The 27,361-nt window shown below is 35.6% G+C and overlaps 1 protein-coding gene across 2 annotated transcripts in view; it reads right to left on the bottom strand.

The window, feature by feature from the left end:
- Positions 1–8,156: 8,156 nt before the first annotated feature.
- TMTC2 (transmembrane O-mannosyltransferase targeting cadherins 2) overlaps positions 8,157–27,361 on the bottom strand; it is an 859,721-nt gene continuing 840,516 nt past the window's right edge. Inside the window, exons 17-19 of one of the 2 annotated variants that reach the window (XR_013830420.1) lie at positions 12,314–12,735; positions 11,959–12,054; positions 8,157–10,141 (exon numbers count right to left, since the gene is read on the bottom strand). The gene's annotated coding sequence lies outside the window, so the exon portion shown is untranslated. Of the gene's footprint in view, positions 10,142–11,958; positions 12,055–12,313; positions 12,736–13,296; positions 13,454–27,361 lie in introns of those variants that run through there. The other variant, XR_013830421.1, reaches the window with a different exon arrangement.

A 27,361-nucleotide genomic window follows, 5' to 3' on the forward strand; every position in this document is an offset into this window, starting at 1 on the left:
TTTTTCTGGTACTCTTTGGATATTTCATATTCTTGTGGAATGAATCAACAGGCTATGAGTATTTTATTGGAATATCAGGCATATATTTGAAAAGTTCTGTTTAGAGAAGCTAGATATTAGAAAAAGAATTTTAATGTTTCCCTTCCTTGGGATAAAATATACTCTTACTATTGTTAGAAGTCAGAACATGTTCTTTCATGGTTTGGTTCTCTGAGAAACCTCACAAACCCCAAATGATAAGCTTCACTTATTTCTATATATTCTTCTAATAACGTTTATCTTAGCCTACTCTGTTAGGTGCCTTTTTCTTCTCCGTTATACTTTTGCCATCTCCTTGTTTATATTCCTAGTATCTAGCAGAATACTTGCCATATAGTAAATACTAAAAGTATCCAGAATATGTCCTCTACTTTTTAAGCTATTTTCTATATTTCTAGATTATAGTATGGAGGAGGGGTAAGCAATGCAAATATCACTAAAAGAGGAAATGAATGCATTTGCTGAATCCTTCACTTAGAAGGCTCTAGAAAAGAATGAGGTACAGAAGAGGAAGGGAAATTCTGATAGTGCTGCCCAGAAAGGGAACCCCATGAAGAGCCACAGAGAAGGTGGTGTTGGGAATTATAATATCACAGCACACTGCTTACTTTTACAACCATTTAGAAAGTTGAGATATCTAGCTCAAGTTATTAAGTTAATAGATCTTATGTTAGACCACAAAACAAGTCTTAATAAACTTAAGAAGATTGAAATCATATCAATCATCTTTTCCGACCTCATCATTTTACATTCTTGCAAATCTCTTCAATGCTCAGGTTAATAGAAAATGAATGGAATCTCGTATTTGCTTCCTCCATCTCTTGCAATAAGACACATCATATAGTCTCTAGAAAACTCCATTATACGTTCATAGAAAATGAAAGATAAAAGAGCAAATGACATCTTAGTATTTTTGTGAAATTAGTTTTGATTTATAAAAAGTTTTTAGAGGCCCCAGAAGGAACTCAGACCTCACTGTGAGAACTACTTCTGTAGCAGATATTTAAAATAATTTTCTGGCACTTTTCTATTTTTCGTGGAGGAGGCTGTAGCCAAAATCCTTTTTTCTTCCTATATCTGAGTTCTTTTACATAGCTAAATGCGTATAAGATTCTTTCTTTGTACTTGAATTTTATTAACTTCACCAAGACATGCTTTGCTATTTTTTGTTCTTTATCAGTTTATCATGACTAAGCTCTGACCTTTTAGACAACAATTGAAGGCCTTCTTTCATGCAAGACAACTATTCCTTTATTTTTAAATGTTATTCCTGCTCTGTTTGTAGTTTTTTCAGGAACACAATTATGTTTATGTCAGACCTTCTCTGTATGTCATAGTTACTTAATCAAGAATTTCTGTTGATCTTTTAAATTTTTTATGGTGATATATTCTGCAAGTCTGTCATCCATAATTGACTTTTCAGGCAACCCATTTCTCCTTGCTTCTAGTGTGTACTCATTTTGGTAATGACAATGTTGTAATCTACAGTTTGATGAGCACTGCTCTCTGTTCTCACTTTTGATGTTATTCTTTTATCTTATTAGTTGTTCTCTGAGCAATATTTTATGGAATCAAGGGATATCTTATTTTCAGTCGTTAAGAATGTAGGGTATTATTTGCTTCTAAAATGTCATCTCTTCCTGGAAAAACTTTCTTGGTTTTTTTAGTGTTCTGTCATTTACGATACCTCCTTTTTCTGTTAGTATATAGAAGTAGATATCATGTTGAATCCTTATGCTTATTATTCATATACAAATGGAAGGGGTTTTTAACCAGTTTACTGAGGTATTATTGACAGGCAAAAAGCTGTATACATTTAATATATACAACTCAATTAGTTTGGATATAAGTATACACCCAGAAAATCACCACCACCATCAAGACCATAAACATATCCATCACCTGCCAAAAATTTCTCCTACTCCCTTTATCATCATCATCATTATTGTTTCTGTGTGGTAAGAACACTTAACATAAGATTTATCCTTTTAGAACATTTTAAGTGTACAATAGTATTATTATTACCTATGGGCACAATGCTTTATAGTAGCTCTCCAGAACCTGTTTATCTTGCATAACTGAAACTTTGTACCCTTTGACCATCACCTCCCCATACCTGCCTCCCCACAGCCTCTGACAGCCATCATTCTATTCTCTACTTCTAGGAACTTGACTATTCTAGATTCTACATATAAGTAAGATTATAGTGTTTTTCTGTGTCTGATTATATCACTTAGCATAATGTCCTCCAGGTCTAGCCATGTTATTGCAAATGGTAGTATTCCCTTCCTTTTAAATGTTGGATAATATTTCATTTTCTTCTCTTCCTTATTATCATGACTAATATTATTATTATATTTCACTGTATTGTGTACTTCAACATAAAAAAAGGCTATATACAAGAAGCCCACAGCTAACATTTTCCTCAACAGTGAAAAACTTAAAAAAGGATACCCTGTCTGGCCATTTCTGTTCAATGATTTAGTGTTTATATTTATCTGATCAGCTGACTTGGATTAGCAGGTGGGAGGCTGACTACAAGTTTCTTTCTGTTCTGTACTTTTTTATCTTCAGCCTGCTTCTCATGAATAATAGTTTGAAGAGGGGAAAAAATAGTGTATCTATAGCAGTTCCAATTCTCAACTTTGCAGTGAATTTCGTTGTTTCTCCTATAACTTCTCTCCCATATCCCTACTCCTTATAACTAAATTTAAAAGTTTCTTTACATCTTTCAGAACTTAGTTTTATAAAAATTTTTATCCTGCTAGAGATCAAAGTGAACTGTATTATTTTTTCATATTGATAAGATTGAATACACTGCATGTTTTTGTTTTTGCAGAAATTGTCTAGCAATACTGCATATGTCTTGAGGGCAAGAACTGTGGCTATAGACACTTGAAGTCTACAAATATTGCAATTTTTGAAGCATAGTATTATCCTCAAAATATAATATGTTTCCTAAGTTCATTAGCTATGAGAAAAGTAGCCATTATAACAGGGGTTAGAAAACTACAGCTCATGGGCCAAATCCTGATCATGGCTCTTTTTAATAGATAAAGATTTATTGGTACACAGCAACACATTTATTTACATGTCGTCTATGGCTGCTTTTCTTTTACAACAGCAGAAAATTAGTAATTGTGACAGACCCATGGCCAGCAAAACCTATAGTATCCGCTATTTGTCCCTTAACAGAAAATAATTGCTGACCCCTGATCTATGGGAAGTAAAATGAAAAGTTATTGAAATTACATGAAGATTCTTCTCCTGCTCTACCGAGCTCAAAAATTTTGTACATCTAAGAAAGAGGAGAGCTCAAGATTTCAGGAAAACTTTATTAAAAAAGGAAAAACTAGTAGATCATTATAGGCAAAGATTCTAAGCATGCTAGGGGGAGACACATGTATATTGGCATTGAATTTGAAAGAATTTTTGTGTAAAAATATAGCATAAATAAAAATAAGTGAAATGTGCAAATATAGCCAAGGTCAAAATGGAATTGGAGAGCTCTGAAACATCAATCACAAAATAATTTTCTGTACAAAAAACTAGCTAAATAAAAGGCACAACATCTCACATATAGGATGATGTCTCTAAGACTTTCCTTAAGTCTCCAGTGTCCTTTTAACAAACAAAAGCAAATCCTATTTCAGATGGAAAACAGTATTTTCCTGAAATAAATAATAGGATTGTTTACAACAAAAAAGGAATTCAGTGGAAATGACAAAATAAGCTTACTGTTTAAGGAAGCAGAACATTTACTTCTGCTCTTTAGAGACCAAGTTTATAATTTATCTTTCTGCATGCAAAAAGCAGAAAAAGATAAAGTAAAATTCACATATACTTTATTACTAGACAGCCATGAACTATATGCATAATTTACAAGAACAAAACAGCAAAATATATTTTTAAATCCCAATATATGGGTATTAGATTTAAGCTTCTAATGTTGAAAACAGAAGGCAACTTCAAGTGCATTCAAGAGGTTTTATTTTTCTAAATTTTTGAAGTTTATTTATTTTTTTATACAGCAGGTTCTTATTAGTCATCCATTTTGTACCCATCAGTGTATACCTGTCAATACCAATCTCCCAATTCATCATACACCCACCCCCTGCCACTTTCCCCCCTTGGTGTCCATACGTTTGTTCTCTACATCTGTGTCTCAATTTCTGCCCTGCAAAACGGTTCATCTGTACCATTTTTCTAGGTTCCACATATATGCATTAATATACGATATTTATTTCTCTTTCTGACTTACTTCACTCTGTATGACAGTCTCTAGATCTATCCACGTCTCTACAAATAATCAAATTTTTACGGCTGAGTAATATTCCATTGTATATATGTACCACATCTTCTTTATCCATTCATCTGTTGATGGACACTTAGGTTGCTTCCATGACCTGGCTATCGTAAATAGTGCTGCAATGAACCTCGGGGTGCATGTGTCTTTGTGAATTATGGTTTTCTCTGGGTATATGCCTAGTAGTGGGATTGCTGGGTCATATGGTAATTCTATTTTTAGTTTTTTAAGGAACCTCCATACTGCTCTCCATAGTGGCTGTACCAATTTACATTCCCACCAACAGTGCAAGAGGGTTCCCTTTTCTCCACACCCTCTCCAGCATTTGTTGTTTGTAGATTTTCTGATGATGCCCATTCTAACTGGTGTGAGGTGATACCTCATTGTAGTTTTGATTTGCATTTCTCTTTAATAATTAGTGATGTTGAGCAGCTTTTCATGTGCCTCTTGGCCAACTGTATGTCTTCTTTGGAGAAATTTCTATTTAGGTCTTCTGCCCATTTTGGGATTGGGTTGTTTGTTTTTTTAATTTTGAGTTGCATGAGCTGTTTATATATTTTGGAGATTAATCCTTTGTCCGTTGATTCGTTTGCAAATATTTTCTCCCATTTTGAGGTTTGTCTTTTTGTCTTGTTTATGGTTTCCTTTGCTGTGCAAAAGCTTTTAAGTTTCATTAGGTCCCATTTGTTTATGTTTGTTTTTATTTCCATTACTTTAGGAGGTGGATCAAAAAAGACCTTGCTGTGATTTATGTCAAAGAGTGTTCTTCCTATGTTTTCCTCTAAGAGTTTTATAGTGTCCAGTCTTACATTTAGGTCTCTAATCCATTTTGAGTTTATTTTTGTGTATGGTGTTAGGGAGTGTTCTAATTTCATTCTTTTACATATAGCTGTGCATTTTTCCCAGCACCACTTATTGAAGACACTGTCTTTTCTCCATTGTATATCCTTGCCTATTTTGTCATAGATTAGTTGACCATAGATGCGTGGGTTTATCTCTGGGCTTTCTATCTTGTTCCATTGATCTATATTTCTGTTTTTGTGCCAGTACCATATTGTTTTGATTACTGTAGCTTTGTAGTATAGTCTGAAGTCAAGGAGTCTGATTCCTCCTGCTCCATTTTTTTCCCTCAAGACCTCTTTGGCTATTTGGGGTCTTTTGTGTCTCCATACAAATTTTAAGATTTTTTGTTCTAGTTCCATAAAACATGCCATTGGTAATTTGAAAGGGATTGCATTGAATCTGTAGAGTGCTTTGGGTAGTATAGTCATTTGCACAATATTGAGTCTTCCAATCCAGGAACATGGTATATCTCTCCATCTGTTGGTATCATCTTTAATTTCTTTCATCAGTGTCTTATAGTTTTCTGCATACAGGGCTTCTGTCTCCCTCGGTAGGTTTATTCCTAGGTATTTTATTCTCTTTGTTGCAATGGTAAATGGGAGTGTTTCCTTAATTTCTATTTCAGATTTTTCATCATTAGTGTATAGGAATGCCAGAGATTTCTGTGCATTAGTTTTGTATCCTGCAACTTTACCAAATTCATTGATTAGCTCTAGTAGTTTTCTGATGGCATCTTTAAGATTCTCTATGTATAGTATCATGTCATCTGCAAACAGTGACAGTTTTAATTCTTCTTTTCCGATTTGGATTCCTTTTATTTCTTTTTCTTCTCTGATTGCTGTGGCTAGAACTTGCAAAAGTATGTTGAATAATCGTGGTGAGAGTGGACATCCTTGTCTTGTTCCTGATCTTAGAGGAAATGCTTTCAGTTGTTCACCATTGTGAATGATGTTTGCTGCGGGTTTGTTGTATATGGCCTTTATTATGTGGAGGTAGGTTCCCTCTATGCCCACTTTATGCAGAGTTTTTATCATAAATGGGTGTTGAATTTTCTCAAAAGCTTTTTCTGCATCTATTGAGATGGTCATATGGTTTTTATTCTTCAATTTGTTAATATGGTGTATCACATTGATTGATTTGCATATATTGAAGAATCCTTGAATCACTAGGTTAAATCCCACTTGATCATGGTGTATGATCCTTTTAATGTGTTATTGGATTCTGTTTGCTAGTATTTTGTTGAGATTTTTGCATCTATATTCATCAGTGATATTGGTCTGTAATTTTCTTTTTCTTATAGTATCTTTGGTTTTGGTATCAGAGTGATGGTCGTCTCATAGAATGAGTTTGGGAGTGTTCCTTCCTCTGCAATTTTTTGGAAGAGTTTGAGAAGGATATGTGTTAGCTCTTCTCTGAATGTTTGATGAAACTGAACTGTGAAGCCATCTAGTCCTGCACTTTTGTTTGTTGGAAGATTTTAACCACAGTTTCAATTTCATTACTTGTGATTGGTCTGTTCATATTTTCTGTTTCTTCCTGGTTCAGTCTTGGAAGGTTATACCTTTTGAAGAATTTGTCCATTTCTTCCAGGTTGTCCATTTTATTGGCATAGAGTTGCTTGTAGTAGTCTCTTAGGATGCTTTGTATTTCTGTGGTGTCTGTTGTAACTTCTCCTTTTTCATTTCTAATTTTATTGATTTCAGTCCTCTCCCTCTTGATGAGTCTGGCTAATGGTTTACCAATTTTGTTTACCTTCTCAAAGAACCAGCTTTTAGTTTTATTGATCCTTGCTATTGTTCTCTTTGTTTCTATTTCATTTATTTCTGATCTGATCTTTATGATTACTTTCCTTCTGCTAACTTTGGGTTTTGTTTGTTCTTCTTTCTCTAGTTCCTTTAGGAGTAAGGTTAGATTGTTTATTTGAGATTTTTCTTGTTTCTTGGGGAGGGCTGTAAACTTCCTTCTTAGAACTGCTTTTGCTGCATCCCATAGGTTTTGGATCATTGTGTTTTCATTGTCACTTGTCTCTAGGTATTTTTTGATTTCCTCTTTGATTTCTTCAGTGATCTCTTGGTTATTTAGTAACGTATTGTTTAGCCTCCCTGTGTTTGTGTTTTTTATGTTTCTTTCCCTGTAATTGATTTCTAATCTCATAGCGTTTTGGTTAGAAAAGATGCTTGATATGATTTCAATTTTCTTAAATTTACTGAGGCTTGATTTGTGACCCAAATTTGTGACCCAAGCCTTGATTTACTGAGGCTTGATTTGTGTTCTGTGCACACTTGAGAAGAAAGTGTAATATGCTGTTTTTGGATGGAATGTCCTATAAATATCAATTAAATCTATGTGGTCTATTGTGTCATTTAAAGCTTTTGTTTCCATATTAATTTTCTGTTTGGATGTTCTGTCCATTGGTGTAAGTGAGGTGTTAAAGTCCCCCACTATTATTGTGTTACTGTCAATTTCCCCTTTTATAGCTGTTAGCAGTTGCCTTATGTATTGTGGTGCTCCTATGTTGGGTGCATATATATTTATAATTGTTATAGCTTCTTCTTGGATTGATCTTTTGGATTGATTGATCATTATGTACTGTCCTTTCTTGTCTCTTGTAACATTCTTTAATTTAAAGTCTATTTTATCTGATATGAGAATTGCTACTCCAGCTTTCTTTTGATTTCCATTTGCATGGAATATCTTTTTCCATCCCCTCACTTTCAGTCTGTTCGTGTCCCTAGGTCTGAAGTGGGTCTCTTGTAGACAGCATATATATGTGTCTTGTTTTTGTATCCATTCAGCAAGCCTGTGTCTTTTGGTTGGAGCATTTAATCCATTCACGTTTAAGGTAATTATGGATATGTATGTTCCTATTACCATTTTCTTAATTGTTTTGGGTTTGTTTTTGTAGGTCCTTTTCTTCTCTTGTGTTTCCCACTTAGAGAAGTTCCTTTAGCATTTGTTGTAGAGCTGGTTTGGTGGTGCTGGATTCTTTTAGCTTTTGCTTGTCTGTAAAACTTTTGATTTCTCCATCGAATCTGAATGAGATCCTTGCTGGGTAGAGTAATCTTGGTTGTAGGTTCTTCCCTTTCATCACTTTAAGTAGATCATGCCACTCCCTCCTGGCTTGTAGAGTTTCTGTTGAGAAATCAGCTGTTAACCTTATGGGAATTCCCTTGTATGTTATTTCTCATTTTTCCCTTGCTGCTTTCAATAATTTTTCTTTGTCTTTAATTTTTGCCAATTTGATTACTATGTGTCTCGGAGTGTTTCTCCTTGTGTTTATCCTGTATGGGGCTCTCTGTGCTTCCTGGACTTGGGTGGCTATTTCCTTTCCCATCTTAGGGACGTTTTTGACTGTAATCCCTTCAAATATTTTCTCGGGTCCTTTCTCTCTCTCTTCTGCTTCTGCGATCCCTATAATGAGAATGTTGTTGTGTTTAATGTTGTCCCAGCAGTCTCTTACGCTGTCTTCATTTCTTTTCACTCTTTTTTCTTTATTCTGTTCCATGGCAGTGAATTCCACCATTTCTGTCTTCCAGGTCACTTATCCATTCTTCTGCCTCAGTTATTCTGCTACTGATTCCCTCTAGTGTAGTTTTCATTTCAGTTATTGTATTGTTCATCTCTGTCTGTTCTTTAATTCTTCCTGATCTTTGTTAAACATTTCTTGCATCTTCTTGATCTTTGCCTCCATTCTTTTTCCGAGGTCCTGGATCACCTTCACTATCATTATTCTGAATTCTTTTTCTGGAAGTTTGCCTATCTCCACTTCATTTAGTTGTTTTTCTGGGATTTTATCTTGTTCCTTCATCTGGTACATAGCCCTTGGCCTTTTCATCTGTCTATCTTTCTGTGAATGTGGTTTTTGTTCCACAGGCTTCAGGACTGTAGTTCTTCTTGCTTCTGTTGTCTGCCCTCTGGTGGATGAGGCTATCTAAGAGGCTTGTGGAAGTTTCCTGATGGGAGGGACTGGTGGTGGGTAGAGTTGGCTGTTGCTCTGGTGAGCAGAGCTCAGTAATTTAATCTGCTTGTCTGCTGATGGGTGGGGCTGGCTCCTCTCCCTGTTGGTCATTTGGCCTGAGGCAACCCAACACTGGAGCTTACCCAGGCTCTTTGGTGGGGCTAATGGCAGACTCTGGGAGGGCTCAGGCCAAGGAGTACTTCCCAGAACTTCTGCTGCCAGTGTACTTGTCCTCATGGTGAGACAGAGCCATCCCCCATCTCTGCAGGAGACCCTCCAACACTAGCAGGTAGGTCTGGTTCAGTCTCTATGGGGTCACTGCTCCTTCCCCTGGGTCCCTATGTGCACAGTGCTTTGTGTGAGTCCTCCAAGAGTGGACTCTCTGTTTCCCCCAGTCCTGTTAAAGTCCTGCAATCAAATCCCACTAGGCTTCAAAGTCTGATTCTCTAGGAATTCCTTCTCCCATTGCCAGACCGCCAGGTTTGGAAGCCTGACGTGGGGCTCAGAACCTTCACTCCAGTGGGTGGACTTCTGTGGCATAAGTGTTCTCCAGTTTTTGAGTCACCCACCCAGCAATTATGGGATTTGATTTTATTGTGATTGCACCCCTCCTACCATCTCATTGTGGCTTCTCCTTTGTCTTTGGATGTGGGATATCGTTTTTGGTGAGTTCCAGTGTTTTCTTGTCAGTGATTGTTCAGCAGTTAGTTGTGATTCCAGTGTTCTCGCAAGAGGGAGTGACAGCACCTCCTTCTACTCCGCCATCTTGAACCAGTCACATTCAAGAGGTTTTAAAAGGCTATCTGTGGGCTTCCCTGGTGGCGCAGTGGTTGAGAGTCCGCCTGCCGATGCAGGGGATGCGGGTTCATGTCCCAGCCTGGGAAGATCCCACATGCCGCGGAGCGGCTGGGCCCGTGAGCCATGGCTGCTGAGCCTGCGCATCCGGAGCCTGTGCTCCACAACAGGAGAGGCCACAACAGTGAGAGGCCTGTGTACTGCAAAAACAAACAAACAAACAAAACAAAACAAAGAAAAACAAAAAAGGCTATCTGTGATCAAAACTCTGAAAAGCTTAGACTGCAAATGTATAGTAGAGCATACTTAGCATAACTGACAGTGTTATCACAAGTTGAAAAAATATTCAAATTGAATATACAAAAATAATAACAATTTGCCTATGTGTTAGGATACATTATTCTGTTGTACACTACAGAAGTCCAACTCAAACCATTTTAAACACCAAAAAAAAAACCAAAGGAATTCACTGACATATAAATAAAATAATCCAAGGTACTGTTCAAAGTAATATGAAAATACTAGAATTCAGGTGACATCATCAGAATTTAGATTTTCCTCAAACATGTCTCTTCTCTGTGCTAGATTTATTTTGCCCCCCATAGGGGATCCTGGGTACTATATGCTTATATGGCCTCCTTGCTCCACAGTATAAGAAAGCAAGCTTCTCATTCTCAAGAGTTCCAGAAAAGGTCCCTGCATTACTATAATCCTATCAAATTCCTAGAATTTAAACAGTTAAAATTCTCAGTGCTGGCTAAAGCCTAACAAATTGCATTGTGTATGGGAATGGAAATTAGCAGAACCATTGCAAAGAGTAATTTGTCAGTATCTGAGAGGGAGGCAGGATATTATGAGGAACATGAGTAAACTTTCTGAAGTCAAATAGCATCTCTAAACTTAAGAAACTTTGGCCAAAATATCCAATTTCTGGAATATAATCTTAGGAAATAATCAGAATAAAAATATTTTATTCATCAAAAAGTTAATCAAAACCTTATTTATCATTAGATGAAAGAGCTTCAAGGGTGCTATTATAATACTGTTTTCCAGAGTTATACATATAAAAGGTTATAGCCATCTAAAAATATCCAAAATATTTTTTAACTTCATAAAGAATAAATGATCATCTAAAATATAAATATTAATATACTTTAAATAAAATCCTTATAATTTCAAAAATTGGAAACAAAATATTCAATAATATGAAAACTTTAAATTGAGGCACATGCTTTCAAAAAATATCAATACCATCATAGCACTAAATATTATTTATTCTAATTTTTACTTTGCTGTTTATCTAAATATATAGATATAGGTATCTTTTTGTTGTCTTTTTATCTAATTCTGTAGTGTTATTTCTTTTATTACCCTCCTTCCTGCTTGTGAATTTCTTCTTCTCCTTTCCTATTTTTTCTGTATTTTTTTATACTATGCAGTTCATCAAATAGAAATTATTTTCTATTCAGCAGTAGATTATATTCTGAGGATTTTTTTTGCTTTTAGATTACTGAGTGCTTTGTCCAATATCTTTCCTCATACCCATGGCACTTTTTGCTCATGGGCCCTATGTTGTTTTGTGTTGCTTTTCTTCTTACTCATCATCAGTCGAGACTCAGTGTTTGCCAACAGAAAGAATGGAGAAATTTTTCTTGATCTCAGTCTACATTTGTGTGGTGGTCCTTTTTCAGATCTACAACTGAACTACCCAGGGGTCCATCCTATCACTTAGCAATTGCCACTTCAAACCAAGAAGTTTTTCTGTTTTTTGTTTTATTGTTATTTTTTTTAATTTGAAGACTCTGCATGAGAGCTGAAAAGAACAGTGTAGAGGGGGCACCATCATCACCAAACAGTTGTTGAGGAATAGAAAGAAATACTTTGTGTTCCTGAGTTAGAAATTGACTCCCAACCATGTGCATTTTTTCCAGGCAATCTCTGTACATTAATCTGTTTTTGCTATGAAACAAACAACCTCAGTATCTCAGTGGTTTAAAGTAACATGTAATTTGCTTACTTCTTGGTTCATTGGTCAGCTGGGTGGTGCTGCTTCAGGTCTGTTCCATGTGTCTCCCACCATCCTTGTTTCTAGGACATGTCTCTCTCATGGGGACTGATAGAAGTGTAAAAGGAACAAGTAGAAACAGTATACTTCATAATATCTTGGTTTAAAAGTGGTACACTGTCATAACTGTCCACGTTTCATTGGCCAAGGCACGTTACATGGTCAAGTTCAAAATAAATGGAGCAGAAAAAGATACTTTGCCCATTCTAGTGAGAGCAACCTACTGCAAAGTCAAATAGGAACATGCATCAATTAATTCTATTATAGAGAGGGAGTGAAGAATTGGTAATCAATTGGCAACACCTACCACATTCTGTTTCATGAAGCAAACCCAAGCTTCATCTTGTGTTGTAGCATAAGCAGATTTTATTGTTAACAAATCTAATCTGCTTTATAATGTATGTCAATTTCTTTCAGATTCTCTCATTAAATCATCTGTCAATCTGGGCTTTTTGTGCTGCAAGTTTTTATCTTACTCTTTGTGTCCAGTGGTATGTTATGAATGAGATCTTGTTGGAGCTTGTTAGAAAGTCATAAGGTTGAACTGATGACCTGCATTCTGTTTTGTTTTTTAAAACTGGAGTTGAACTAGACTTCTGTTTGAGAAGGATACAAAAACAGTTTTCAAGTTATATGTGGAAATATATAACTTTTAATCCTATAGATAGTACAAAGCAACTTTGTAAACTGGGATAAGCCTAGATTCTCTCTTAGCTTCAGTAGTTTCATCTGTAAAGAAAGAAAATTAGTTATTGAAGTTAAAACTTGTGTAATGGCATATTCTCCAGTAATGTAGTAAACAAAATATTTTCCAATAAATTGTTAATCATGTGCTACCAAACAAATGAACAAAAAACACTTTCTTATCTGTAAATTATATCTTTGGAAAAAATCTCATATTTTTTCAATTACTCTAGTTATTAAAATGCATTAAAATTCTAATTAAAATTAAAATTCTAATATTATTTCTGATTTATTTCCTCTGGGAAGAGGCTGAAGGGAACCTTATAGAGTATGGAAATATTCTATGTCTTGATAGAAATGTGGGTTACATCAGTGTATGCATTTGTCAAAACCTTTAAAAAAGTATACAATTAAAATTTGAACATTTCACTATATGTAAATTTTGTTATAAAAAAACTGCAAACAGTTTTTAAATTAGTGTTTGTTTTTAACAATGGCATGGGTTATCAATTCTCAAACTACTTTTTGTATATCATATAGGTTTGAGCAAATAAGTAAACCCATTAAAAATAAGAGGAGTCAGGGCTTCCTTGGCGGCGCAGTGGTTGAGAGTCCGCCTGCCGATGCAGGGGACACGGGTTCGTTCCCCGGTCCGGGAGGATCCCACATGCCACGGAGCGGCTGGGCCCGTGAGCCATGGCCGCTGAGCCTGTGCGTCCGAAGCCTGTGCTCCACAACGGGAGAGGCCACAACAGTGAGAGGCCTGCGTACCGCAAAAAAAAAAAAAAGAGGAATCAGGGAGAACATTATTGAAGAATTTTCCTCAGCTTGTCCACTGAGAGGGTATAAAACAGTGACATACCAATAACAGTGGGCTTATTCAGAACCCAGATCTTGGTTTCCAACAGTCATTTTCCAATAAAGGGAAACAGGGCTCTTGGAAAATAGACTCAATCTAAGTACAGGAAAAGTGAATCTTTCCTGGAACACTTTATTATGCCATAAGTGAATACAATGTCTAAATAATGATGGGAACATATGAAAAGTATATAAATGCTAGCTTTAAGGCATTTAAATTGGACAATCTAGGATATTTTGAACATCAAAATATGTAAATAGCAGTAAGGAACTAAAACCCATTGAATAAAACAAGAATCCATGAAGCCATGCAGACAGGAAGGAAGGGTCGTTCCTTGAAGTAGACTGTTCACAAATAACAGAGGAAGTGATGGGCTAGAGGCAAAAGAATATTTGGCAAGGCAGGAAACCTCGAGAAGCTCATTGAGGCTTCCAGGGTAGACTGTGAAGTCTGACTGGATGAAATGAAGGTAAAGAAGTAGGTAGTAGCCTAAAGGGTCCTACAGGCTGAGTTAAGGGTCTTGGATTTTTTTTTCCTTTAAGAGTCATGGAGACCCACTCAAGTACTTTAGGCAGTACATTGGCATGATCAGATCTGTACTTTAGAATGATCATATTCATGTCAACGTGAAGCACAGAAGATTCGCAAAGAAGCTACTGCAGGAATATTGCTGAGACGATAATGGCCCAAGTTGAACTAGTGGCAGTGTGAATGGGTAGATGGGGACAGATTTATGGCTGTTAGGCAGCTGGAATTTACAGGACTTGGCATCTGACTAGATGAAGGGTAGAGGGAAAGGTGTTCTGGTTTTCTGGTTTGGACAGCTGGATGGACAGAGAGTACTACTCAAAAGGTAGAAAACACAGAAAAAGGAGTGAGTTTCTTAATCTGTGTGTTTCTTTATCTGTGAAGCTGGCATTATTTTAATTATCGTGTAGGGTTGCCTATACTAGACTAAGAACTAAATCCCTGGCACAGAGATGTTCAATAAACAGCAGCAATTATTTTTATGTACAAAGTTGCATAGAAGCAGTTAGCCATTGGCAGCGGGAGACAAAGTGGTTACCAAGCATGTCAGAGAAGGCATTGCAGGGCTATTGAGCTGGGCTTTAAATGATGAGTAACAAATCACAAGGGCATAAATGGAGGGATGGGTGATGGGAAACCAAGATGAATGTTCTTCCTCTGTGATCCCATAGCACCTGGGCATCCTTTTCTCTTTTCCTGTGAGATCTTTGGGGCCAGGGTCTGTGGACTTACTCATTGTTGTATCTGTACCTAACACAGTACCTGCCACAGAATAATGACATGGAATAATCATTTGTTGAATGCCTGAATGAATCAAAGAATGAATAAATGGACAAATGAAAGCAAAACTAAATAAAAGGCAGCTTGAAGTATTACAAGAGAAGGAATTTAGAGGTTTATCACACACATCCACTTGCCTTTGTCCTCTAGGTCAAAAAACATTGTCCTTTCAATTCTCCGAAAGCACTACACTCACTCCAACTCCAGGGCCTTTGCACCTGCCTGAAATACTCTTTCCCCTTCTACCCAGAGTTAATGCCCCTTATCCTTCACATTTCAGGTCAGTCATCCTTTCAGCAGGGAAGGATTCTTGCCAATACAAAGTCAGTCCCTCTACCATTTTACCCTCCTAGCACCAGGCATCTGTACTGTATCATTCTCACTTAAAAGTAGCTCTATATTTATGTCTATGACCGTTCCTTTAGTAACTGTTTCCTTCAGTAGACAGTAAACTCCAAAGGACAGAATCATGTCTGTTTTTTATTCACCATTGGATTCCCAGTGCCTAAAGTACAGTGCCTGACACATAAAATAAAATTTGTTAAATAGATACATGAATTAAAAATGGTCTCATCAGCAGTTAGTTGGTTCATTTCAGCACTCTGTATACAGTAGGGCTCAGTAAGTAAGAGTTGTTTGTTAAATGAAAGATTAGAACTGATTTTTTTCCCCAAATTTGTAAACGGTTGTTAACTAGTATGCTTGAAGTAAATATATTCATTCCTACAAATTAAAAAACAATAGAAATGATGGAATTAGAAAATCAATGAATGCTAAAATGATTGAGTATAATTTTGCTAAGAAAAATGGTATTTACATAGTTTCAAAGTATCTCCTCACAAAGTACTTAATAATTATGAAGGGGAAAAGGAAATATAGTGACTTCATAGTAGATAAACTTTGCAGATAACCTTTAACCATATGATTAAATTAATATCACATGCCTTTTACATGATGCCTTGAGTAGGACACAATAGCCCTTCTGTGATATTCCCGACAAAAATGTAATAGCTGAAACTGATCATAAACATCAGACAAATTCATGTTGAGGTATTTCACAAGATAGTGACATATATATGTGTGTATACACACACACATGCATACACACTGTGTATTAGAGAATTATGTAAAATGTTAAATATCCTGATCTTGATAATTATTCAATCATTATGTAAGGGAATGTTTTTATTCTTAAGGCATAAAAGTGGAAGGATTTAGTGGTAAAAGGACATGTGGATATACAGCAAGGTCCTACTGTATAGCACAGGGAACTATATTCAATATCCTGTGATAAACCATAATGGAAAAGAATGTAAAAGAATGTATGAATATGTATAACTGAGTCACTTCACTATATAGCAGAAATTAACACATCATTGTAAATCAACTATATTTCAATAAAAAAAGGACATGTTTCCAATTTACCACACACAAATACACACTATTCTGTTCTCCACCTTAGGCAAGACTCATGGCTTAAGGAGTTTGAAGTAGGAGCAGGAATACAATCTATACTTTCATTCCTCCTTTTCTCTGCAACTGGCAAGGAACAGTCAGAGTAAGGGAGGGGATGGTGTTTGGCTAATAGTTGAGTGTGGCAGGGTTCATTGTACAGCCTCTTAACAAATCCTAAAAAGTAGTTATGTCTCCAGTTGTTTGTTGGTCTCTTTAGAAAGCCTCTGTTTTCAGCTGGGGCCCCACCTGTCTATTAAGAAGGAACAAGAAGTATCCCATTTATTATTCTATGATATCAGCTTACATCCCTAACATTCAAAGTCTGGGTGAAGTAATTACACCCTTATATAGTGTGTGTAAAATACAGATTCTTTACAAGCTTGAACTCACTATATACACTGACCCTACCCTAAACATCATTCCACATTCATATATATATATATATATATATATATATGTGAATATGTATGTGTATATATATATATATTTAAAAATAAAGCCTATATATATATATGGGCTTTATTTTTAAATATACAGCCCAGGTCTGATATTTGAGTCAATTAACTCTGCTACTAGAAATCTTTATTTATAAAGCAAAGTTTGTGCTGCTCCATAGACGTTACATTTCCCAGATACTCTCATGGTCCTTAGAGAGCCACTGGCAAAAACTATTACCAAGCAGAAAGAAAGCTAAAGAAGTCACTGAAGCGTGGTGTCAGAGCGCTCTAAATAAGGAAAACAACGATTTATAGAATAACTATGGAAAGAGAACATGTGGGTGTGAAGAATAAAATTGGCTCTGGAGGTTTCACTACAAATATATTGCCATCAATTTTTCTGGAGAGGAGGTAGAAGACTGCCTGATGACATTAAAATGCAGTGCAGATTGAAAGCAGCAAACATGTAGGACACCAAAATAACCCCAAAATAAAACTACCTCATTCATAATATTTATATCTATATAGCCATGAACCAGCAATCTACTTGCCAACTGCATTTTCCTTTCGTAACCAGATGATGTGTGTCATATAGACATCAAATTCCACCCAGAGTTAGGATATGTGACTTTACAATCAAACACTTAATATTTGGAGCAGAAAAGGTTATGTTTGTTTTATGTACAAAGAAAATAATGTTTCTCTGAAACAGTCATGCACTCATTCAGTATGTAACATACAACGGCCGCTATGAAGAGAAAATATACTAAACAAATAACCATGAGGCCAAACAAAGTTATCTGCTTTGGATTCTACTACTCATAGTCCCAAGATTGTAAACAAATAACTTTTTTGTCTTAGTATACTTATTTGTAAAATAAGATAATTTTCAGGGTCATTTGTGTCATTTCTAACAATTGTGAAATTCTGATTTCAAATACTGGTAGAAAATATCTTTTAGAGCCTCTTATTCCAGAGAGAAAAATAGTCAATTTTAAATTCTTTAGGTCATTATGAACCCATTGCAGCTTTTTTTTTAAATTAGCCTACTACAACAAAGAACCTGATTTGTTCAAAATTAAGTATATGCAAGGTCCTCAACTAAGGCAGGCACCTTGAAAGATGATGCTTGTCATTCTTAAAACCTTACCTTTCCTTGTTTCTAGAGCAATAACTGGGGGCAAGTCTCAGCGTGGCCTAACTAAGGAAATACCATATCTGGGGCAGGGGTTGGGTAACTTTTTTTTTCCTTGCTCTGTCTGTTGAAAAGGTCTATAAGAAATTATATAACAATAAGAACATCTACAGGTCAAATATTTTTTTCTAAATACAATTCTCCACTAAAAGGAACCCTAGGCTCCTTAGAAGAAAAGACTGATTTTAGGGCTGAGAAAGGGAAGGTACATGAGACTGGAATATTTTGTCATGCTAGAAAATAAGAAAATGCTCTAAGAATGATGGGACATGTCAAAAGGACACAGGGATTATCTTGAGGGACTCATACTGGTCACTCTAGGAACATCAAAAAATAATAACAATAGATTTTAACTCATTCAAGAAACAATGGTCCATAAGTCCATACCGACTTACATGCATGCATGGATGTGTTTCTTTTACTGAGGTTGAATGCCAAATAAAAAGTATAGAAAAAGTTGATGCTGTGAGAAAATAATCAGTGGATACTTAAACAAGAGGGTAAAAGTTAAATGAAGGATAGAATAATTGCATAAAATCAAAGTATATATCTCTCCCACATTACCTAAGAACAAAGGAGGAAAGTGGAATTTTATAGTGGAGAAACGCTTATAGGCAGATGCCACCTTAACCACATGATCAAATTTACTATACTGGAGCAAATTAATACCATGCATTTCCTGATATAATGTCATGAGAAATATTCCACCCCTCTTCTGTCATATTCATGTCTCAAATACATAATCTAAGTCTAATCATGAGGAAATATTAGAAAAATCCAGATTGAAGGACATTCTACAAAATAATTGCCCCCTACTTTTCACAAAAGTCAAATTCAAAAATGACAAAGCCTGTGGAACTCTTTCACAGTAATGGAGACTAAGGAGAAAGGATACTAAAGGCAGTGTATGTTCTTGCATTAGATCCTGGACTGGAAGATATAACAGCTATATATGAAAAACATTATTGAGACCACATTATGGAGATGGAATCTGCATATGGTGTCGATTTAATAGCAGAATTATATTACTGTCAATTTTTATTTTGATAGTTGTGCTATCGCTATTAAGAGAATGTCCTTGTTCTTAAGAAATAAACACTTAATGCACCCACTTTAATGTAAATGTTTTATCTCCAACTTAGATAATTCAGACAAAATTTCACACACACATGGAGAGAGAAAAAAAATGCAGTGAGAGCAAAATATAAACAATTGGTGAATCTGAGTAAAAGGCAAATAAGAGAGCTTTGTACTATCCTTGCAACTTTTTTTTAATTTTTAAAACTATGTAATAATTTTTAAAATACAAAAAATATCAACAATGAAGAACAGAGAGATGATATAGTTTACTACAATGGAAAATAGTGAAACCCTCCCCTAGTCTTTACAGTTGTCTCAGTTCTCAATCTTAGAGCCAATCAAAGCGGTGGCTGTGTTCTCTTGAGGAAAAATCCTACAACACCCAGCAAGTTTAGGCAATACTGATCACTTTCACATTTCCCCAGAGAGACCTATGGCAATTTACCGAATAACTGTCTCTGTGGAAAGGAGAATGATCAGATTATTCAATGGCTATTGCTTACAAGAAATAAGGTGATATATATATACACACACACATATATATGTATACGTACATATATGTCTGTATGTATATTTAAAAGGAAGAGAATGGGTCATGGTGTACTGGTAGGCTAGCTTTCTGGGGGAAAAAATTCCTAATATATAGTGTTTGCTGATTTTTGAGGCATAAACCTCCCACCATGGCTAATGTCAAGCCACTAACAGTTAATAACTGGCTTATAAATTTAAAAAAAAATTTTCTAATTTTTAACTTTTCAAATATTTTTATTATTGAGGTATAATTGACATAAACCATTATATTAGTTTCAGGTGTATGACATAAGGATTTGATATTTGTATAAGCTTCAAAATGATCCCTGCAATAAATCTAGTTGACATTTGTCCCCATACATAGTTACAATTATTTTTCTTGTGATAAAGACACTTTTAAATTAATTTTTATTGAAGTAGAGTTGGTTTACAGTGTTGTGTTAGTTTCTGCTATACAGCAAAGTGAATCAGTTATACATATATCCACTCTTTTTTAGATTCTATTCCCATTATAGGTCATTACAGAGTATTGAGTAGAGTTCCCTGTGCTATACAGTAGGTTCTTATTAGTTATCTATTTTATATATAGTAGTATGTATATGTCAATCCCAATCTCCCAATTTATCCCTCCCCCCACTTCCCCTTTGGTAACCATAGTTTGTTTTCTACATTTGTGACTCAATTGCTGTTTTGTCAATAGGTTCATATTTTTAGATTCCACATATAAGCTATATCATATGATACTTGTCTTTCTCTGTCTGACCAAATTCACTCAGTATGACAATCTTTAGGTCCATCCATGTCACTGCAAATGGCATTATTTCATTCTTTTTTATGGCTGAGTAATATTCCATTGCATATATGTACTATATCCATTTCTCTGTCGATGGACACTTAGGTTGCTTCCATGTCCTGGCTATTGTAAATAGAGCTGCAATGGACATTGAGGTACATGTATCTTTTCGAATTATGTTTTTCTCCATATATATACTGAGGAGTGGGATTGCTGGATCATATGGAGCTCTATTTTTAGTTTTTTAAGGAACCTCCATACTGTTTTCCATAGTGGCTGCACCAATTTACATTCCCACCAACAGTGTAGGAGGGTTCCCTTTTCTCCACACCCTCTCCAGCTTTTATTGTCTAGATTTTTTGTTGATCGCCATTCTGACCAGTGTGAGGTTATACCTCATTATAGTTTCGATTTGCATTTCTATAATAATTAGTGATGTTGAGCATCTTTTCATGTGCTTTTTGGCCATCTGCATGTCTTCTTTGGAGAAATGTCTATTTAGATCGTCTACCCGTTTTTTGACTGGATTGTTTGTTTTTTTGATATTGAGCTGCATGAGCTGTTTGAATATTTTAGAGATTAATCCCTTGTTGGTCACTTAATTTGCAAATATTTTCTCCCATTTATGGGTTGTCTTTTCCTTCTGTTTATGTTTTCCTTTGCTATGCGGAAGCTTTTAAGTTTAATTAGGTCCCAATCCAAGAACATGGTACATCTCTCCATCTGTTTGTGTCATCTTTGATTTCTTTCATCAGTACCTTATAGTTTTCTGGTACAGGTCTTTTGCCTCCTTTGGTAGGTTTATTCCTAGGTATTTTATTCTTTTTGATGTAATGGTAATTGGGATTGTTTCCTTAATTTCTTTCTAATCTTTCATTATTAGTGTATAGGAATGCAGGAGAATTCTGTGTATTAATTTTGTATCCTGCAACTTTACCAAATTCATGAGCTCTAGTAGTTTTTTGGCAGCATCTTTAGGATTTTCTATGTGTAGTATCATGTCATCTGCAAATAGTGACAGTTTTACTTCGTTTCCAATTTGGATTCCTTTTATTTCTTTTTCTTCTCTGACTGTCGTGGCTAGGACTTCCAAAATTATGTTGAGCAAAAGTGGAGAGCGTGGACATCCTTGTCTTGTTCCTGATCTTAGAGAAATGCTTTCAGTTTTTCACCATTGAGAATGATATTTGTTGTGAGTTTGTCATATACGGTCTTTATTATGTTGAGGTATGTTCCCTCTATGCCCACCTTCTGGAGAGTTTTTTTAATCATAAATGGGTGTTGAATTTTGTCCAAACCTTTTTTCTGCATCTGGATAAAGACTTTTAAGATCTACTCCCTTAGCAATATTTGAATATGCAATACAGTATATTATATTAACTACAGTTGATCCTTGAAGAACACAGTTTTGAACTATGTAGGTGCACTTATCCATGGTTTTTTTCAGTAGTAAATTTGACAGTACTATGCCATCTGTGGTTGGTTGAATCAAAAAATTCAGAGTTGCGGATATGAGAAACTGCAGATATGAAGAGCTGACTATAAATTATATGTGGATTTTCAACTTCATGCGGTTTTGGCACCCGTAACCCCTGCATTATTCAAGAATCAACTGTGTAGTCAGCATGCTATGCATTACATCCCCATGATTTATTTATTTCATAACTGGAAGTTTGTACAATTTGACCCCCTTCCCCTATTTTACTTAACCCCCATGCCCCCACCTCTGTATCTGTGAGGTTGTTGGTTCTTTTAGATTCCATATGTGAGATCATAAGATATTTCTATGTCTTTGTCTGACTTATTTCACTTGGCATAACACTCTCAAGGTCTATCCATGTTGTCACAAATGGCAAGATTTCCTTCTTTGTTATGACTGAATAATATTTTATTGTATATATACATGCCACATTTTCTTTATCCATTTGTTAACTGATAGACACTTATGTTATTTCTGTATCTTGGCTATTGTAAATAATCCTGCAAGACTGTGAGGGTGCATATGTCTTATTGAGTTAGTTCTTTTCATTTTCATTGGATACATATCCAGAAGTATAATTGCTGCATCTATTTTTACTTTTATTGAAGAATCTTCATACTGTTTTCCATAGTGGCTGCACCAATTTAAATTCCCACCACAAGTGCACAAAGGTTCCCTTTTCTCCACATCGTCACCAATATCTATTATTTCTTGTCTTTGATAATAGCCATTCTAACAGGTGTGAGGTAATATCTCATTGTGGTTTTGATTTGCATGTCTCTGAGAATTATTGATGTTGAGCATCTTTTTTTGTGTGTGTGTGGTATGCGGGCCTCTCACTGTCGTGGCCTCTCCCGTTGCGGAGCACAGGCTCTGGACGTGCAGGCTCAGTGGCCATGGCTCACAGGCCCAGCTGCTCCGTGGCATGTGGGATCCTCCTGGACTGGGGCATGAACCCGCGTCCCCCGCATTGGCAGGCAGACTCTTAACCACTGTGCCACCAGGGAAGCCCCTGAGCATCTTTTTATGTACCTGTTGGCCAATTGTATTTCTTCTTTGGAAAATGTCTATTCAGATCTTCTGCCTATTTTTTAATTATATTGTTGCTGTTGTTGCTATTGAGTTGTATGAATTCTTCGGATATTAACTCCTTATCATTATTTTCTCCCATTCAGTAGGTTATCTTTTCATTTTATTGATTATTTCCTTTGGTGAACTATCTCAATTTCCTGAACTGCGGATTAAGAGCTATTGTGATACAAAGTCCAAGTGGAAAGCCTTAAAATGCACTCATTTCCCTTGCCAAATAGTAAGAAGTACAGTTGACCCTTAAACACCACAAGGGTTAATCCACATGTAATTTACAGTTGGTCCTCCATATCTGCAGTTTCTCGCATGTGCCGATTCAACCAACCACGGACTGTGTTGTACTGTAATATTTACTACTGAAAAATATCTGTGTATAAGTGGACCTGCACAGTTCATACCTACATTCAAGGATCAACTGTGATATCATATTCCAGGTGTAATGGTAGAGATTAATTTTATCACCCTGTAAAGTGTCACTAAAGTGTGCATGAATAATTGTCCCTATCATAATGCTCATAATTTACTAGTATAAACCCTGCAAAATCCGTAAGAATAAAGGTGGTAATGGTGAATGTATTAGATATTTATTGCTGCAAGATGAATCACCACAAACCTAGCGGCTAAAAACAACACACGTTTATTATCCATAATTTCTGTAAGTCAGAAGTCTGGGCACAGTTTAACTTGGCCTTTGGTTTCAGAGTCACAGGAGGCTATAATACATGTGTAGGCTAGAGGGTCAGCTGTGGAAATATCTGCTTCACAGCCCCTTCAGGTTATTGGCAATAGTCATTTCAAGTGTTTGCATGACTGAGGTTTCAGTTTCTTGCTGGAGAATGCTATTCCACAAAGAGGCAACACACAGTTCCTTGGATGTGGTATTTCTAACATGGCCTTTACTCCATGGCAGCTTGCTTCTTCAAGCCAACAAGGGGTAATCTCTAGTACATTGGTTAGTGAGATGTATCTTTGCCATGTTTCATTGTTTAGAAACAAGTAAAAGGAAGAGCTTATACAAGATCATGAATAGCAGTAAGCAGGAATCATTGGGAGTTACCTTAGTGTTCAGTAGAGTGGACTTCTTAACTTTCTTAATCATAGCTGCTGTTACACTAGCTATAGTATATTTGCTTGAACAGAGAGGGATATTTCATAATGATATAGGAATTTCCTCTCAGGAGGATATTATAATGCTAAATCTTTATGTACCTGATAACACAGCTTTAAGTTGAAGCCTACCAAAATTCTTATAAACAACAGAATGGCTAAATCATGGCAGAGCCACACAATGGAATACTACAGTGCAATGAGACCGAACAAACTCCAATATGGTATATTTCAAAACGTTTCTAAAAACCTATCTAAAATAGTTATGCATGTGTATTTTTACAGAAATGAGAGAACAAAAACATTGACTTCATATGAAACAGAAATCCAGACAAAAATTATATGTAGTTTATTTTTATTGCTAAAAATATGAACTACCATGAATATTTATCTTTTATGACACCAGACAACTTCAAAAAATAATAGTAACAGTTTCAAAACATGACAACTAAGAGTACACAAAGAATAAAGCCAATTTAGTTTTAGCTTAAAGCAGTCCCTTTAATATTTCTTGCAAGACCAGTCCAGTGGTGATGAACTCCTTTAACTTTTGCCTATCTAGAAAACTCTTTACCTCTCCCTCAATTCTGCAGGACGACCTTGCTAGATATATTATTCCTGGCTGGCACTTTTTTTCTTTCAGCACTTTGAATATATTGTATTACTCCCTTAAGACATGCGAAGTTTCTCCTGGAAATTGTGCTGATAGTCTAATGGGGTTCCCTTTTACATAACAAATTGTTTTTCCCTTGTTGCTTTAATATTATGTGTATCCTTGTAAGTCTTTGGGGTTTCCTAGATCTGGATGTTTATTTCCTTGATCTGGTTAGTGAAGTTTACAGTTTTTATTTTTAATATAAGTTTTCTGCCCCATTCTCTCACTCTTCTCCCTCTAGGACCCCCATATAGTTCCAATGTAGTTCCATTTGATGTTGGCCCCTAAATCCCTTAAGCTATTTCACTCTTATTTATTTTTTATTTTTGCTTCTTTGATTAGGTAAGTTCTACTGCCCTCTCTTCTAGTTCAATGATTCGTCTTCTGCTTCAACTGGTCTGCTGTTGAGCCCCTCTATTGTATTCCTTATTTGTATATTTTAATTTTTATCTTCTATTGGAATATAGTTGATTTACAATGTTCTGTTAGTTTCCGGAGTACAGCAACGTGATTCAGTTACACATATACATATATCCCTTCTTTTTCAGATTCTTTTCCTATACAGGTTATTACAGGGTATTGAAAAGAGTTCCCTGTACTATACAGTAGGTCCTTATTAGTTATCTATTTTATATATAGTAGTGTGTATATGTCATTCCCAATCTCCCAGTTTATCCCTCCCCCTGTCCTTTCCCCTCTGGTAACCATAAGTTTGTTTTCTACATCTGTGACTCTATTTCTGTTTTCTAAATAAGTTCATTTGTGTCATTTTTTTAGATTCCACATATAAGTAATGTCATATGATATTTGTCTCTGACTTACTTCACTTAGTATGATAATATCTAGATCCATCCATGTTGCTGCAAATGGCATTACTTCATTCTTTATGGCTGAGAAATATTCCATTGTATACTTGTAGAACATCTTCTTTATTCATTCCTCTATTGATGGACATTTAGGTTTCTTCCATATCCTGGCTATCATAAATAGTGCTGTAATGAATATTGGGGGGCATATATCTTTTCAATATGGTTTTCTCTGGATATATGGCTGGGAGTGGGATTGCTGGATCACATGGTAAGTCTATTTTTCGTTTTTTAAGGAACCTCCATACTGTTCTCCATAGTGGCTGCACCAATTTACATTTCAACCAACAGTGTAGAAGGGTTCTCTTTTCAGCACACCCTCTCCAGCATTTGTTCTTGGTAGATTTTTTGATAATGGCTATTCTGACTCCTGTGAAGTGATACCTCATTGTAGTTTTGATTTGAATTTCTCTAATAATTAGTGATGTTGAGCATCTTTTCTTTATGGCCATCTGTATGTTTCTTTAGAGAAATGTCTATTTAGATCTCCTGCCCATTTTTTGTTTGGGTTGTTTTTTTGATACTGAGCTGCATGAGCTGTTTGTATATTTTGGAGATTAATCCCTTGTCTTAGCATCATTTGCAAATATTTTCTCCCATTCTGTGGGTTGTCTTTTCATTTTGTTTTGGTTTTCTTTGCTGTGCAAAAGCTTTTAAGTTTACTTAAGTCCCATTTGTTCATTTTGTTTTTATTTTCATTACTCTGGAAGGTGGATCAAAAAAGATATTGCTGCAATTTATGTCAGAGAGTGTTCTGCCTATGCTTTCCTCTAAGAGTTTTATAGTGTCCAGTCTTACATTTAGATCTTTAATCAGTTTTGAGGTTATTTTGTGTATGGTGTTAGAGAATGTTCTAATTTCATTCTTTTACCTGTAGCTGTCCAGTTTTCCCAGCACCACTTATTGAGGGGACTGTCTTTTCTTCATTGTATATTCTTGCCTCCTTTGTCATAGATTAATTGACCAAAGGTGTGTGGGTTTATTTCTGGACTTCCAATCCTGTTCCGTTAATCTATATTTCTATTTTTGTGCCAGTACCATACCATTTTGGTTACTGTAGCTTTGTATTATAGTCTGAAGTCAGGGTGCCTAATTCCTCCAGCTCCATTTTTCTTTCTCAGGATTACATTGGCTATTTGGGGTCTTTAGGGTTTCCATAAAAATTAAAAAAAAATTTTTTTGTTCTATTTCTATGAAAAATACTGTTGGTAATTTGATAGGGATTAAATTGAATCTGTAGATTGCCTTGGGTAGTATAGTCATTTTGAAGATAGTGATTCTTCTGATCCAAGAACATGGTATATCGTTCTACGTACTTGTGTCACCTTCAATTGCTTTCATCAGCATCTTATAGTTTTCAGAGTACAGGTCTCCTGTCTCCTTAAGTAGGTTTATTCCTAGGTATTTTATTCTTTTTAATGCAGTGGTAAATGGATTGGTCATGGATAGTGAATGGATGGTAAATGCGATTGTTTCCTTAATTCCTCTTTCTGAACTTTTGTTGTTAGTGTATAGAAATGCAAGAAATTTCTGTGCATTAATTTTGTATCCTGCAACTTTACCAAATTCTTTGATGAGCTCTAGTAGTTTTTTGGTAGCATCTTTAGGATTTCCTATGTATAGTTAACATGTCGTCTGCAAACAGTGACAGTCTAACTTTTTCTTTTCCCATTTGGATTCCTTTTATTTCATTTTCTTCTCTGATTGCCATGGTTAGGACTTCCAAAACTACGTTTAATCAAGGTGTCTAGAGTGTGGACATCCTTTTCTTGTTCCTGATTTTAGAGGAAATGCTTTCAGATTTTCACCACTGAGT

Source organism: Stenella coeruleoalba (assembly GCF_951394435.1).
Source record: "Stenella coeruleoalba genome assembly, chromosome: 11".
NCBI lineage: Eukaryota > Metazoa > Chordata > Mammalia > Artiodactyla > Delphinidae > Stenella > Stenella coeruleoalba.